At 38.2% G+C, this 16,254-nt stretch overlaps 2 pseudogenes; both read left to right on the top strand.

The window, feature by feature from the left end:
* Positions 1 to 13,892, top strand: part of LOC120229956 — a 40,041-nt pseudogene extending 26,149 nt beyond the window's left edge.
* Positions 13,893 to 14,096: 204 nt separating this feature from the next.
* Positions 14,097 to 15,493, top strand: LOC120229955 (annotated as a pseudogene).
* The last annotated feature ends 761 nt before the right edge of the window (positions 15,494 to 16,254 follow it).

The raw sequence follows: 16,254 nt of genomic DNA, 5'->3' as shown, positions 1-16,254 counted from the left end.
AATACACTAAAAGGATCATTCATAGTGAGCAGGTGGGATTTATTCTGGGGAGGCAGACACACATTTCTGAGGCTGAGTGATGAGTACATTGCAGGAGTAAGAGTTGCTTACATTACTCTCTGCATCTGTATGTTCTAAATATCCATAATAAAAAGCCAACATATCTTTAAAATGATAGCATATAGCTTCATATGTGTAATGCCACTAAACTGTATGCTTAAAAACGAGTTGTAATGGTAAATTTTGTATGTATGTTTTAACGCAACACAAAAATGGGCCAAAGAAAAAAAATTTTTTAAAGATGATCCAGTGATTTGCTATTTACATGGTACCTCTGGAATTAAATAGATGTATTCTATTATGTTGTTTCAACACAAATGTCCCATGTGTAAAGAACCCAGCTTTCACAATGAGGAAATGGAACCTTGTCTAATGCATTATCACACAGATAGTCAATGGTGATACCAAGAATCAAAACTCAGTGTTTTTATTGGAGCATATAATCACTATATCTGTGTTGAAGGGAAAAAATTCCTATTTTCTTGGAGTATCTAATGTCTTAAACTGTCTATTCTGAGTCCTTGATAATGTCACTCTCAGTAATACTAAGCTAGATTTCAGAGTTTCAGGTATGACCACTGGCTAATGGAAGAGATCCCAACTCTTCAACTTCTAGTTTGTCCCTTCAATCATTTAGGACCCAACATTAGAAAATGAGTCCTGAAGCTAAGAATTTTAACAAGCTCAAGAACATATGATAGCCCTGAGGAATCAGATGAACACTCTGATCTCGAAGTTCCATGTCAAGAATAAGTTACCGTTCTCCTCAAAAAGACTAGCAAAAATGTAATAATGCACCTCTATGTTTATTATAGCATTGTTTACAATAGTCAAGATATGGAAGCAGCCCAAGTGTCCATCAGTAGATGGATAAAGAAGATGTGGTGTGTGTGTGTATGCCATATGCCAAATGTATGCCAAATATATGCCATCTAAATGGTGTATTATATAATGGAATATTACTCAGCCATAAAAAGGAATGAGATCCTGTGATTTGCAATGGCATGGATGGGCCTAGAGGGCATTATGCCTAGAGGGCATAATGTAGAGAAATAAATTAGACAAACACACACACCATATGCTTCCATTTGTATGTAGAATTTAAGAAACAAATAAGCAAACAAGAGAGACAGAAAAATGAACTTTTTAACACAAGAAAAAACTGGTACTTGCCAGAGGTGAGATGGGGAATGAGTGAAATAAAAAGGATTAAGAGTATACTTATGGTGATGACCACTGAGTCATGTACAGAATTATTAAATTATACTGTACATTTGAATTCAAATTATACTGTACATTTGAAATCAGTATAACACTAGATGTTAATTATACTTCAATTTAAAAAATTGCAATTCTTCAAAACCAACCAGAATATCTTTATCACCTCTTAGCCCAGACTCTTAATTTGGTTATTAATTGAATCTTCTTAATGTAAGAACATTAGGATATTTGTTAATATTTTTTTTCACATTTATTTATTTTGAGAGAAAGAGAGTGGGTAGGGGCATAGAGAGAAGGACAGAGAAAATCCCAGGCAGGCTCCATGCCATCAGCACAGAGCCAGAAGTGGGGCTCCATCTCATGAACCAGGAGATCATGACCTGAGCCAAAATCCAGAGTCTGACATTTAACTGAATAAGTCAACCAGGTGCCCCACAGGATATTTGTTATTATAAAAGGATCAGGGAGGAGAATTGCCTGGTTATAATCAATGACTGTGTCAGACACAAGGAAACCAAGATGGCTGACTGTATTTATGAAGTTTGCTCCTCAGAGCTTCTCTAAACTCTTCAAAATATTTAGATTAATCTCTCTTTTTTGGACACTAATCACCTTGCCTCAAAAAATTTGTTCTTAAATGAAGTTTAGTGGTTCTGGATTTATGGACACAGTTTACAATGTGTAGGCTACAATTACACAGTTCACAGATACAGTGAAAATAAGACTTTTCTAACAAGAAAAATCCCATGCCAAAGATAGCTTTCTCTACCTAAAAGATTATTTTTCCTCCTTTCTGATAATCTCCTTCTAGTCTTTTGAGAATCAAAGGTCATCAGCCCTGTACAGTCATTCTTTAAAGAAGAAAAAAAGCTTTTTGATTAATTTATTTACTTACCACCTAATCCTTATGTAAAGTCTATAATTCAATGGTTTCTGGTATATTGTATTATTAATTATAAAAATTATGGTTATAGGGGCCCCTGGGGTGGCTCCATCAGTTAAGCTCCTGATTTAGGCTCAAGTCATGATCTTGCAGTTGTGAGACTGAACCTTGCATCATGCTCTGCGCTGGGCATGAAGTCTGGTTTTTTTTTTTTTTTTTAGCTTATTTATTTCTTATTATTTTTGAATTTTTGCTTATTTTTGAGAGAGAGAGAGAGACAGATCACGAGTAGGGGAGGGGCAGAGATAGAGAGGGAGACACAGAATCTGAAACAGGTTCCAGGCTCTGAGCTATCAGCACAGAGCCCGACACAGGGCTTGAACTCAGCAATGGTGAGATCATGACCTGAGCCAAAGCTGAATGCTTAACTGACTGGCCACCTAGGTGCCCCCGGGCATGAAGTCGGCTTAAGATTCTCTTTCTCCCACTGCCCCCTATCTCAAAAATACTGTGGTCATAGATACCATAAAACTTTTCTATTTTAGCCATTGAAGTGTATAAAACAATGGCATTAATTACATTTACAATACTATGCAACCATCACCACTATCCACATGGAAATCCCATGACCACTAAACTATAACTTCCATTCCACCCCCAGCCCCATGAAGCCAGTCGTAACTGTCCCAGGCCAAGTTTGCTACAATCTTTTAGGTACCATGACATTCTGCTTATGTATCTTTCAGGTTATTTACTTTTTTGTAATAAGTGTGCATGTTTGCTCTTCTCCTGATATTGGTTTTCCTGAGGGTATAATCATATCAGCTAAAAATAACAATTGTGTATCCCCTTCATAATTAGTAATAATTAAGTTAAATTTAATAAGATCAGTAAGAGAGCAGAGAGCATTGTTATCATAATAACCAGTAGAACAGACCTTTCTTTTTTTTTTATTTTTTTTTATTTTTTATTTTTTAAATATTTTTATTTATTTCTAGGAGAGAGAGAGACAGCATGAGCAGGGGAGGGTCAGAGAGAGAGGGAGATACAGACTCTGAAATAGGCTCCAGGCTCTGAGCTGGTAGTCAGCACAGAGCCCGACGCGGGGCTCGAACCCACGAACCGCGAGATCATGACCTAAGCGAAAGTCGGACGCTTAACCGACTAAGCCACCCAGGCACCCCACAGACCTTTCTATCCACTTGGCTGAATCTAGGCATGCAAAATAAAAAATCCAATCACAGAAGATATTTAAAAAATAAAATTAAATATTTAGAAATGAAAGTTTGGAGAAGAGTCTAAATTTAGAAGCAATAGAAATATGTCACGAAGGAATTCTTTACTGCTTTAGCTATAAATATTAAATGCTTCTAAAATGTCAAACAATAAAATATTTTCTGCAAAATTGAGAGACTGAGTGTTAAGGTGTTTATTATATAAAACTGTCAACTCAGAAATTGAAGACGTTGACATCAAAATTTAAAAAAACGGGCAAAGGAAATAGACCATTCAGAAAAAATACGTTGGCAAAAAAAAAGTATTTGAGAAGAAATACAGCTAAAATACCCTGGTATTAAAATAAAAGTAATTTAGGGGCGCCTGGGTGGCTTAGTCGGTTAAGCGTCCGACTTTCGCTTAGGTCATGATCTCGCGGTTCGTGGGTTCAGGCCCCGCGTTGGGCTCTGTGCTGACTGCCAGCTCAGAGCCTGGAGCCTGTTTCAGTCTGTGACTCCCTCTTTCTCTGACCCTCCCCTGCTCACGCTGTCTCTCTCTCTCTCCTAGAAATAAATAAAAACATTAAAAAAATAAATAAATAAAAGTAATTTAAAATAGTAAGTCTCCATTTTCATCTCTAATATTTGCAAATATCTTTAATAGCATTTTATAATTTAACCAAAATATTTAAACTGATACATATCCAAGTACAATCATGGTGAGCATTTAGCTGTTCATTTATCAATCAAAAGATGGATTTTCTAAGAATATTTCCGGCAACTATCTAATTAGTAGCATGTAATATAGGAGGTGTTTTAATTTTGGCATAATTAAATTTCTTATTCTACATATAAATATAAATATATAATATACATAATAACTAATAAATTATTATTATCAATAAATTATTGACAATGATTATGACAGAGGAAATAGTATACCTGGGCTTCAAGGCTTTCTGGATAAATATTAAACAGCAGCTTCCCCCATATTATTTTAGGCCATGGCTAAATATACCTCTATGGGGCTTAGGAGGCTGCTGGGACCTTAACAGATGAACAGACTTTATTGTATGTGCTCCCAACGTGAGCGCAAGATGTACAGAAATTAAATTGGTGATGACATTCCTTTTAGTTACTTTGTTGTCCAAGTGAACACAATGACATTCAATGTCAGTTAAACAAATATTTCATTTGATTAAATATTTATCTCCGTTTTCTCATTAAGGAGCACTATGTGTAACTTTTATACTTCATGTTTTGAGAAGCTGGAATTGTGTATTGAACTGAGAATATGTAGATTATGACCTGATGAATGAAGGGGCACAACCCACACACATGGGGTCAGCAGATAGTTCCCTCAGCATCCAAAATCCCACTTTTTTGGGGGGGAAGTAAGATGCACAGAGTCCTTTTCATTAAAGGTGCAGTTTCAATACACCCACACAAAGGAAGCAGAGTTACAGGATTCACTCTTACAGAGTTCCCAGCTTACAGTGGTTTGAAAGGGAAACACTTTAAAATTCTATCACAATGTGATATATGCTTATTTTATGTCATTAATTTTTAAGCCAATGACTTCCAAAAAAATCATCTATTGTTAACAGAGGAAGTCACATTTCATGGAAATTGATTCTTAGGATTCCAAAATTGAAAACTGTTAGAATCCATTTTTGATAGGTGTTTACACCAATTGAAATGTGTGTAAGTCAGACCATAATAATTTATACTGAAAGCAAACCATATTATTTGTTGATAGCACATTCCTTTTCCCTTAATACTTCAGTTCTTGTTCAGTGTGAGAAACCTTACTGCCCTGGATCAATGGAACATCTTAAGCAAGTCCTTACATCTTGAAGTAGCACTGAATCCAGCAGTTTCACTAACAGACTGAGCTGAGAATAAAGGGAATCAGAGAAAGTAAATCAGCTGATCTGACCCAGACCTTTCACCCGCATGACCACCATGACCAGTGTGACACACAGCACAGCCGCCATCCTCCATCCTCAAGATGTCTACTCCATGGGGATCAGCTAGACATCCTAATGGAGGTGAAAGACCACTTCAGATACAGGAAGATATATGGTGGAGATTTCCTGAGGACCAGGATGTCCTTCCTACCCCTGAAGGCTTCAGAAAAGGTGACAGACTTCAACAACAGCACCTATCTTGTCAGCTTCATTTTCTTCTGGGAGGGCTGGATCTCTCTGTCTCCTGCTCATCCACCCCAGTGAAGGGGTGTCAGCTCTCTGGAGGGCAAGGAATCAAGGCTATGACAAGGTGATTTCCACAGGCCAGTTTGACAATGGCACCTCCTAGTTCTTCTCTGTGTGGTCTGACCCTGAACTCAAGTGCTGAACTGTGTGAAGACCTGGACTATGAAGACAAGAAGCCTTCTACTGTATGAGGCCTCCACGTGTTCCCTGTGAGGTCTGACCCATCTGACCACCAGCAGTGGAAATATTTGCTATCTCAGAAAGGAAAAACAGTCTTTTCCACAGGTAACAGTCCATCATATACGGTAGGTGATACAAAGAGGTAGGCTTAGGTTCAGACCAACCCTGCCTAGAAACTTCTCCTAATCAAGCTCCCTAATGTCAAATGAATGTGGCTTTGGTTATAATTCTATCTATTATTCAGATTCAGTTCAGCTGTGAGTATACTCACAGACCTCATACAGATCATCTCTATACCCATAGTTTTAAGGAGTATAATGAATGAAACACTTTACATTGGTTTATAATACTTCCATATTTGGTAACTTTTTAAGAGATCAGTATTTTCTATCACATATTCTATTGAACACTAATCCTACAGAAAGTTAGTAGATGCTATGTAAAAAGAAAAAAAAAGGAGGGGATGAATGCTATCATTAATCTACTTCACCCCATACATTAAATAAATCACCCAATCCTATGAATTGTACCTCCCATATAGCTCCTGAACCCAGCCATTTCACTCCATTGCTGTTGCCTTTATCTTTGGATAAGCTATCATTGTACCTCAATTAGATTATTGCACAATCCCAGAGCTGGCTTCCTTGTCCACAGTCTTGTTTCCTTCAATCTACTGTCTTCAAACTAAGGTTTCTAAAATCTGGATGACTTTTACTTTTCCTTGCTTAAAATCCTTTATATGACCCCATTGCTCGGAGGGTGAAATCCATACTCTTTAATGTTTACAAGGACTTGCCTAGTTCTGAAGCTTGTTTGTCTCACCCTTGTGCTGCCTTGCTCTGTCAGACAAGCTAAACTTTTGTTTCACAAATGGACCATGTGCTCTTTCAACTCTGATATTTTACAAGTCTTGGTTTAAACAGCATCTCCTTCATGTTTGGGTAAAGTGCTATTCCCATATTCTTTCAATACATTCTGGTTTTCCCCAATGATAATACCCATTATACTATTAAATCACACACCTATTTTTATATCTTCTGCTGAATTGTAAGCTCTGTGAGTCAATAGCTGTAACTATTTTTTTGCCATTTATTTATTCAATTTATAAATAGTTAGGACTTTCTATGTTTCAGACATAGCTCTGAATTGTGGGAAATAGGTTTAGGAATTCCCTGGGCTTGCACCAATGGGTTAGTGAGGCTTTGAATGAAAGCATTCAAGATTAGGTAAACAGGGAGGAAGAACACCCAACATAGTACAAGAGCAGAAAGCTGCTTTCACAGGACCAGAGGTCAAGAATAGGTAAGCAGATAAACAGGGCCATAGACTGCTGAGGCCCAGAGCATAGCTAATTAGCAAAAAAAAAAAAAAAAGGTGCCTTGTTGACACTAAGATAGCAGGCTCTGTCTTATCCCCTAGTTAAGGCAAGTTAAGATAAACAGACTCAGCACTTCAGTGCTTACACCAAGATTTTGTTTCCTATTGACCCAAATCCCTAACACGACAAATCTTTGAAACTCCCTTTTTCTCACAAGCATGAATTGATGATCACGGTTTCCTTTTCTCTTTCTGCATGTCCATCACATTGCAAGCCTTCTGATCCTAATAAAAACAGAGCAAGGACCCTTACTCAGGGCTCTTGTCTCCTCCCAGACATTAGCCTCTCTCACATTTAATTTTGTATATGTTTTCTTGCTGGACAAGAGAGAACTCCAGACTCAAAGTCTGCAACATTGGGAATTCTACATTCTAGTGGGGTAAAAAGACAACAAACAAGTTTGTAATAAAGTCACCAGAATAAAGAATGTTAATGAAATGGTGAATTCTATTTTAGAAAAGGCAGGTGAGGCCTGTTTTGGACACTAACCTGAGAATGGGTCACTTGAACAACACCTTGAATGGAGTGACGAATTGAGCCAGATGAATTTTTGGGGAAATACCATTCCCAAGAGAGGGTATATGAACTGAGGTGAGAACATACCAGAATGTTTCAGAAATGGTGAAGGGAACCACTGAGGCTGGAATGCAATGAATGAGGGAGCAAGGAGGTCAGATGGGTAGGCAGAGCTCAGAGGCCATCTATATATGATAGGAAGCTATTGAGAGTCACCACTTTGTCTCATAGTCCAGTGATGCCTAACACCTGGAAGGTTCTCAACTGCTGAATGGAAAAAAAGTGAAATACAATCTGGGAAAATAATTAAATACGTTTATTTTCAGCTGGCCTTTTCAGTAACTTTAGTATCTATCTCTTCAAGTGGGGATAGAAGACAGAACTTCAAAATTATTTGAACATGAAATAGTTACATCATTTTAAAAGACTTTGGTTCCACAGTTTGGTCATTGCTACTATAGAAAGGCCTTCTTTTTGTGACGTGAGTTCAGAAAAGCAAGTGGAATAATACAGTATCTTAGAAATGTAAGTTCAACTCCATTTCCAACATTATGATGATACCAGGACAGAGGGCAGGGCACAACTGACCCTACATTTCTACAAGATTTCCTTTTCATGCTATGTCACCTTCACTTTTTTGTTTTCCTGATCAAGATGTGGAACAATTCTTTTATCCTATGGCTCAGACAAAAGAGACTGGACTTAAAATAAATGAAAGGAAGCATAAATATGGAGATGTAGATTCCTTTTCATTTTGAAGGCCATGTTTTAACTCTACAGCAGAGTCTACTTGTGCTGATTCCATTTTCCCTGTTGGCCACATACAGCTCCCTCTTGAGGTCATCACTGCAGCCTGGGTTAGGGGGAATTCTCCTACACACTCTCCTCCCTTGTTCTCAGGAAATCCTAAATTCCTGGTCCAGCAGATCTGCATATATTTTTGGTTCAATCATGCTTCTAAAGTGGACTATACTTATGACAATTTGCCTGACCCTGTTTCACTTTCCAATACACACATTTACTTCTGGATTCCAAGCTTTATTAAAAATGTCCAGTTTTTTTCTCCTATTGCATGGAAATACAGATAGGTTTCCTCACAGGTGAATAGTCGGTTTCACAGTTGATTCCATATCCAAGAACTCTTGCAGATCATTTTATCATTGAACTCTAAGCCCCATTATTAGGCCCAAGTCAGGTTCTAGGACATCATTCCTTCCCATAAGACCAAGGATTAAGCTGTTTTCTTTCATTTGTCACATAATAAATACAGTTTCTCCCTGGTGTTCTCCCTCTCATCCCTAGTTACTGAATCAGGTGCTACCTCCTCAAATGCTCACTTCTTCCAAGTTAAAAATATAAATGTATTTTTAATTTTTAATATTTTTATTGATAATCATGATGAGAAAATAAGGGGTTGCCACCTGAGAAGACTTCATACAGGAAACACAGGTGTTGACAAATTTTCAGTTTCTGTCATGGTCTGTTACAGACCCCCTTCTTAAATGTAATATGCATATATTATATATATATATATATATATATATAGGCATACTTAATAAGACCCATTGACATGAATGTCATATCATAAATATATATTTTTTACTATATAGATTTTGAAGTGTTTATTTTTGAGAGAGCAAGAGACAGCAAGTGCACACAAGCAGGGGAGGGGCAGAGAGAGAGGGGGAGACAGAGAATCCCAAGCAGGCTCTGCTATCAGCACATAGCCTGACATCAGGCTCGAACTCATGGACCATGAGATCATGACCTGAGCTGAAGTTGGATGTCTAACCAACTGAGCCACCCAGGTGCCCCTTTTTTATCCTATTTTTAATGTCCCAAAGTGACTTTGGTAATCAAATTCACAAGGTTGTCTCTTGACAACTTCAACTTTACCTTGAATAGATGGGGAAGAATAAATGCTTCAAATTTCAGAAATCAAGTTTCCCCACTGAGACAAATTTTAACCTTGTGCCAAAGATATGTCTGACAGAATCCTCAGTAAAAACAATCTGGAGTGACTATTAGGCTTATTTCACATATGTGGAAATTTCAGCACAGATATATTAAAGAGCTTGGCCAAAATAAGTTACACCAAGCAGGAAGCAGTCAGAACCTTCACCTCAATCTACTTTATTCTAAAGTCAAGAAGCTATAGCATTATCTCCCATGACTCCACCACTCCATGCAGCTGTCACTGTCCAGAGGCCCTGACCCCTCACTTCTGCAGCCCTATGGTGTCCTTGATGAGGGGATTATTACTCTCATGACTTCCTTTGTCCTTTCTGGAGGTCTCTGTGGCTCTGGCCCTGGAAATCCTTCCTTTCCCTAGATGTATTTTATGTGGATGGAATGAATTCAGTTGACTAGATATAGTCACCATCTTAATTCAGAAGACCTATATACTTTGAGGTGAAGTTCACTGTGCTAGGCAATTAAAACATTATAATGAATAAGACTGACCTAAGTTCTACACTCAAGGATATGACAAAGTACAGAAAATAGCCTCTGGAGATCTTGTGAAGGTCAAAAGTGCATGAATAAGGGGCTGGACAAGTGGACATTCATAGAAGGTTGTAAGCAAGTCAAGGAATTTGGTCCTTATCCTGATGATGGAAAGTAATGGAAATATTGTCTAGGGAAAAACAGGCATCACAGAGGATGTTTTTAGGTGGGACAAACCTAAGGAGCAGACATATAATAACTTAGAATGAGGTTCTCAAAGTAATGACCTTGGATCAGTAGCTTCAGCTTCACTTGAAAGTTTGTGAGAAATCCAAATTCTTGGATCTCACCTCAAAACTGTTTCTTTTCAGCTTTATTGAGGTATGATGGACATTTTATACATTAAGGTATACAATAAGATATTTAGATATACATATACATTGCAGAATAGTTACCATAATCAAGTTGAATAACATATCCATCACCTCACATAGTTTGCATTTGTGTGTGTGCTTTATTTTTTATTTTTAAGTAATCTCTATACCCAATGCAGGGCTTATAATCTTGAGATCAAGAGACACATGCTCTACTGACTGAGCCTGCCAGGTGCTCCTGTGTGTGTGTGTGTGTGTGTGTGTGTGTGTGCGTGTGTGTACACACGTGTGCATGTGTTTTGTAAGGACACTTAAGATCTGCTTTCACAGCCAATTTCAAACCTATGTTAACAATAGTTATTACACTGTACATTAGATCCCCAGAGCTTAGTCATATTATAAATGAGAGTTTATACCCTTAACCATCATCTCCCCATTTCTCCCACCCCCAAAACCCTGACAACTACCATTCTACTATTTCTATGAATTTGACTTGTTTAGATTTCATATACAAGTGAAACTTGTCTCTCTGTATCTGACTTATTTCACTTAGCATAATGTTCTTCAGGTTTATCCATGTTATTGTCAATGGCAAGCTTTCTTTCTTTTTTAAAGCTGAATGATATTTCATTGTATATATTGACTACATCTTTATTCATTCATCCAGCAGTGGACACTTAGGTTCTTTCCATATCATGGCTATTGTGAATTAATGAGGCTATAAATACGGGATTTAGCTCTCTCTTCAACTGCCCCAGAATTATTGAACCAGAAGCCCTGGAGATATAGTTCAGTAATCTGAGTTGTAATAACCTCTCCAGATAATCATGATGTACACTCAATTTTGAGAAGTACTGGCATACGAAAATGTTGATGAAGGTCTGAATTACCACAGGTGGTAAAGATGGAAAGGCTGGCTTGCAGTAGACAATCATTTAGAAGATAAAACCAAAGACCTATGTTTGATTAATTCCACATCTCTCTCTGGATCTTTGGATCCCTGCCCTCACCAGGAGAATGATTTTCCAGAATCCCGACCCATTTACTTTCTCAGAATATCTTAAATATATCAAAGCAAAGGAAAATAAACCATTTATAGAGAGTTAAGAGTGGCTCAATCTCATCAAAATGAAACCAGTGATTCATTTTTACTTTAATATATGGGCAGATATCAGGATAATTTATTTTCCCTTTTTTTATTTGAAGATCAAACATGGGGGTTGAAATGATAAAGAACTTACACTGAGGTCTTACCACGTAATAGTAAGTCTATTGTGCTGTTGCTTGCCATGTTCACAATTTATCCATTTAAATGACATTTTTACTTTGAGAAATTTCTTTCACATTAACCATTTCAATCTTTCATTTCCTGGGACAAAGAGTATCAGTCATCTTGGTTTTTACAGGAGGAATTTTATTCTTAGAAATTATTTTCTTATCAATTTAAACCAATATTAATCCTGAGTCATATCTAAATGTCAAAGCAACCCTTAATTTCAGCTGTCTTCTCTCAAAATGTACAAGTTATTTTTATTTAAACTTAAGATTTATTCCTAAAAATCCAATAATTGGGTAATGTGAAAATGTCTCAGATAAGCTACAGAATTAGAAAATTTATTTGGTGGCTTCTCATATCTGTTTCAGTCAACCCATCTCAATTAAAGTTCTATGAACTAGAAATTTCTGTGGATATTTTCATTTTATCACAGGAAATTCAGTGGTCAACACAAAGCCATCTCACTCATAAAAGTGATGGTTCTGCTATACTGGAATTTAAGTGAATTTCAGAAAAGCAAATGAATGGCTTTCATTATAACAATCAATGGTTATAATTGCCCCTTTTTCATATATTCAGCAAATGTTTACTGAGGGCCTACTGTAGGCAAAGAACTTTGTGAAACTCTGTGGAGAACATATAAATAAATCATGAACCCGCTGAAAGCTCAGGCTATGGAAAAAACAGATCCCTTATCCCTGCCATGGCAACCATCATCCATGCCCAACTATTACACCCAAAAATGTTCTTAGACTTGAAGCAACTTGAGGCCTCTTTACACCTCTGTGGTTTCCTTATTTCCTGGACCATAATTTCTAATGCAACCAGGCAGTTTCTTGCCAGATTGTTATTTTTGGAGCCATTTATAAGTCTGATATAATTCAGTATGCATAAATTTAATTGCCTAAACATATACTACAAATCCCAACAATGTAGGTAGCTGACAAAAAAGATATGCTGCCTAAGTGCCAAAATATATAACTGACTTCAATCTTGAAAGAGGAAAGATGGTGGTTTAGGAAAATCCTAAAATCACCTCATCTCAGACACAATGAGGCAACAACTATACACATTGCAACTAACTCCAAAAACAATCTGAAGACTGGCAGAACAGATTTTCCATAGCTAGTTGTAGAGAAAAGGCCACATCAAAAATGGTAGGAGAGGTACAGATTCAGTTGGAAACCAAACCTCCAGGTACAACTGACCACAAATGGGAGGGACATCACACACATGGAGGAACAAGAGAAGCAGACTCCACATCAGACATCCCTGGTCCTGAGGACCTGTACTGAGAAGCCCAGTCCCTGTAGTATATGGCTTTGAAAATCAGCAGGATTAGGGGTGCCTGGGTGGCTCAGGGTTAAGCATCCAACTTCAACTTCAGCTCAGGTCATCATCTTGCAGTCTGTGGGTTCGAGCCCCAGAATGGGCTCTGTACTGACAGCTCAGAACCTGGAGCCTGCTTCAGATTGTGTGTCTCCCATCTCTGCCTCTCTTCCGCTCATGCTCTCTCTCTCAGTCTCAAAAATGAATAAATGTTAAAAAAAAATTAAAAAGAAAAAGAAAGAAAACCAGCAGGATTTAACTCCAGGAGAGTCAGTGGGCAATAGGAAACTGAGACTCATCCCTTAAAGAGCTAGCACTAAATAACTCAGCCTGAGACATAGTACAGGAGCAGCAGTTTGAAAAGTGTATGGAGTATATGTGAAAGAGATTTATTGACTAATTTTAGGATGTGTGCTGGAGAAGGGCAAGGGTCTGTAGGAGCTTTCTACAGGAATGAAAGTGCTTGTGAGTGCCATTTTTCTTACCCTCCTCCAGTCTAGATAGCCAAATGCTTGCTGGAGCCAGTTCTAATACTCTCTTTCACCTTGCTAGCACTTCATGCCCCTCCCCAGCATTACCCTGTAGACCTGCCTCACCTAACTCCTCACCCCATCTCCAAAGCACCCTATCACATCCAGTGGGCAGGGCATCCTGCCCTGTGGATGTGGGAAACTAACCTGATACACCAGCACCTTCTAGTCCCCGCAACTGGGCTTCTCACCTGGCTTTTCAGTGAGCAAGCTCTGTTCTTTGATGCACCCACAGCTGTCACAGTGGATAATGGCGAACAGATAGACTAAGGTCTGGTCCTACCACCAGTGGGTCTGCAGCTGAGCCTCTTAACAGCACAAAGAGCAAACGTGGCTGCCCAGTTCTCCTACAACAAGCAAGGTGGCTGATTACAGCAAGTAGGGCTGAGGGTCAGCTTAACCACTCAGCATCCTTACAGCAATTACAACTCAGCCATAACTGGATGCTATATGTAGCTTACATAGGGGAAATCCATGGAGGGCCTACCTGTGGTGACCAAAGGGGATTATGCTACAGATCATCAAAGGAATCCTTCTATACAAGGCCACTGCTTTCAAGATCAGTAGACATAGCTGGAACAAACTGAAAGATAAACAAAATGAAGAAACAGAAGACTATGTTCTGAATGAAGAACAAGAAAAAAAAATCATAGAAAAAGAGCTAAATGAAAGATAAGCAATATGCCTGTTAAAAGAGTTCAAAGTAATGGCCATAAAAAATACTCACTGGACTTGACAGAAGAGTTGGTAAACTGAGGAAAAACTTCAACAAAGAGATAGAAAATATAAAAAACAACCTGTCAGAGCTGAAGAATACACAACTGAAATGAAAAATACACCAGAGGAAATCAATAGCAAATTAGAGGATGCAGAAGACTAGATCATTGATATAGAAGAAAGGATAGTGGAAACCAACCATGCTGAAAAGAAAAATGAATTAAAAAAATGAGAATACATTAAGGGACTATGTGACATCATCAAGCATAATAACGGTCCAAGTACAGAGATCTCTGGAGAGAGAGAAAGAGACAGAGAGAGAGAGGGAGGTAGGGAGGGTGGGCAGAAAACTTAAATAAATAGCTGAAAACTTCTATAATACAGGGGAAGGTAACAGATATCCAGGTTCTAAACAGATGAGCCCAAGGAGGTCCATACCAAGACACATAATTTAAAAAGTAAAGGAGGCAGCCATCTTGCTCCTGCCATGTGCTAGTGTTGGAGAACCCTCCCTGCTTCAGGTTTTACTGAATGCCAAAAACTGAACTCTGCTTTTAAGGGGGGACCCTCAAATTTACCAACAGTATGAATCAAGAAGTTAGCCAAATTTAGATCCAGATAGGGGGCAAGGGTACAGCTCAAAGAAGAAGGTGGTACATAGAATAGCTATAGCTGATGACAAAAAACTTCAGCGTTCTCTAAAAAAACTGGCTGTGAATAATGCTGCTGGTATTGAAGAGGTGAACATGATTAAAGATGATGGGACAGTTATTCTTTTCAACAATCACAAAGTCCAAGCTTCTCTTTCTTCTAAAACCTTTGCAATTACTGATCATGCAGAAGCCAAACCAATCACAGAAATTCTTCCTGGAATATTAAGTCAGTTTGGTGCTGACAGCTTAACCAGTCTTGAGAAGTTAGCTGAACAGTTCCTTCGGCAAGTGTTGGACAGCAAAGCACCAATGCCAGAAGACATTGATGATGAGGAGGAGGATGATGTTATAGGTCTTGTAGAAAATTTTGATGAGACATCGAAGAATAAAGCGAACCAAAAATTTTTTTCTGGTGTTTGGAAGCTGGCATGGACTAGATTTAACAAATCGGTTATGTGGTTCCAAAGTTTTACAAACATGGAGAATATCAACTGTTACTAGTCCAGTAATATAAATATTTTGTATATTAATAATGCTGTTTGTTCAGCATTTTTCGGTCATTTGATTTTGCATTTTGCACTTTCTCCCAGGATCTATTTTTGGTCAAAATATGAAGTATTGGTGCAGGAAAAAAAAGTAAAAATTCTGGGTGGCTCAGGTCATGATCTCATGGTTTATGAGTTTGAGCCCCACATTGGACTCCCTGCTATCAGTGCAGAGCCTGCTTCAGATCCTCTGTCCCCCTCTCTTTATTCCCCTTACTCACTCATGCTTGTGCACTCTCTCTCTCTCAAAAATAAAGAAGAAAAGAAAAAAGCAAAAGTCAAAGATAAAGAGAATATTGGGGTGCCTGGGTGGCTTAGTCGGTTAAGCGTCCGACTTTCGCTTAGGTCATGATCTCGAGGTTCGTGGGTTCGGGCCCCGCGTCGGGCTCTGTGCTGACTGCCAGCTCAGAGCCTGGAGCCTGTTTCGGTCTGTGACTCCCTCTCTCTCTGACCCTCCCCTGCTCATGCTCTCTCTCTCTCTCTCCTAGAAAAAAAAAAAAAAAGATAAAGAGAATATTAAAAGCAGTAAGAACAAAGAAACTAGTCATATACAAGAGAAATCCCATAAAGCTATAAACTGATTTTTCAGTAGAAACTTTGCAGGCCAGAAAGGAGTTGCATGGTACCTTCAAAGTGCTGAAAGGAAAAAGCCTGCAACAAAAAATAGCCTACAAGATCATCAATCAGCATTGAAGGAGAGATAAAGAGATTTCCAGA

Source organism: Hyaena hyaena, unplaced genomic scaffold (assembly GCF_003009895.1).
Source record: "Hyaena hyaena isolate Hyena2069 unplaced genomic scaffold, ASM300989v1 scaffold_37, whole genome shotgun sequence".
Lineage (NCBI taxonomy): Eukaryota > Metazoa > Chordata > Mammalia > Carnivora > Hyaenidae > Hyaena > Hyaena hyaena.
The sequence above is the reverse complement of the archived record's forward strand: the minus strand, read 5'-3'. Positions and strand labels throughout refer to the sequence as shown.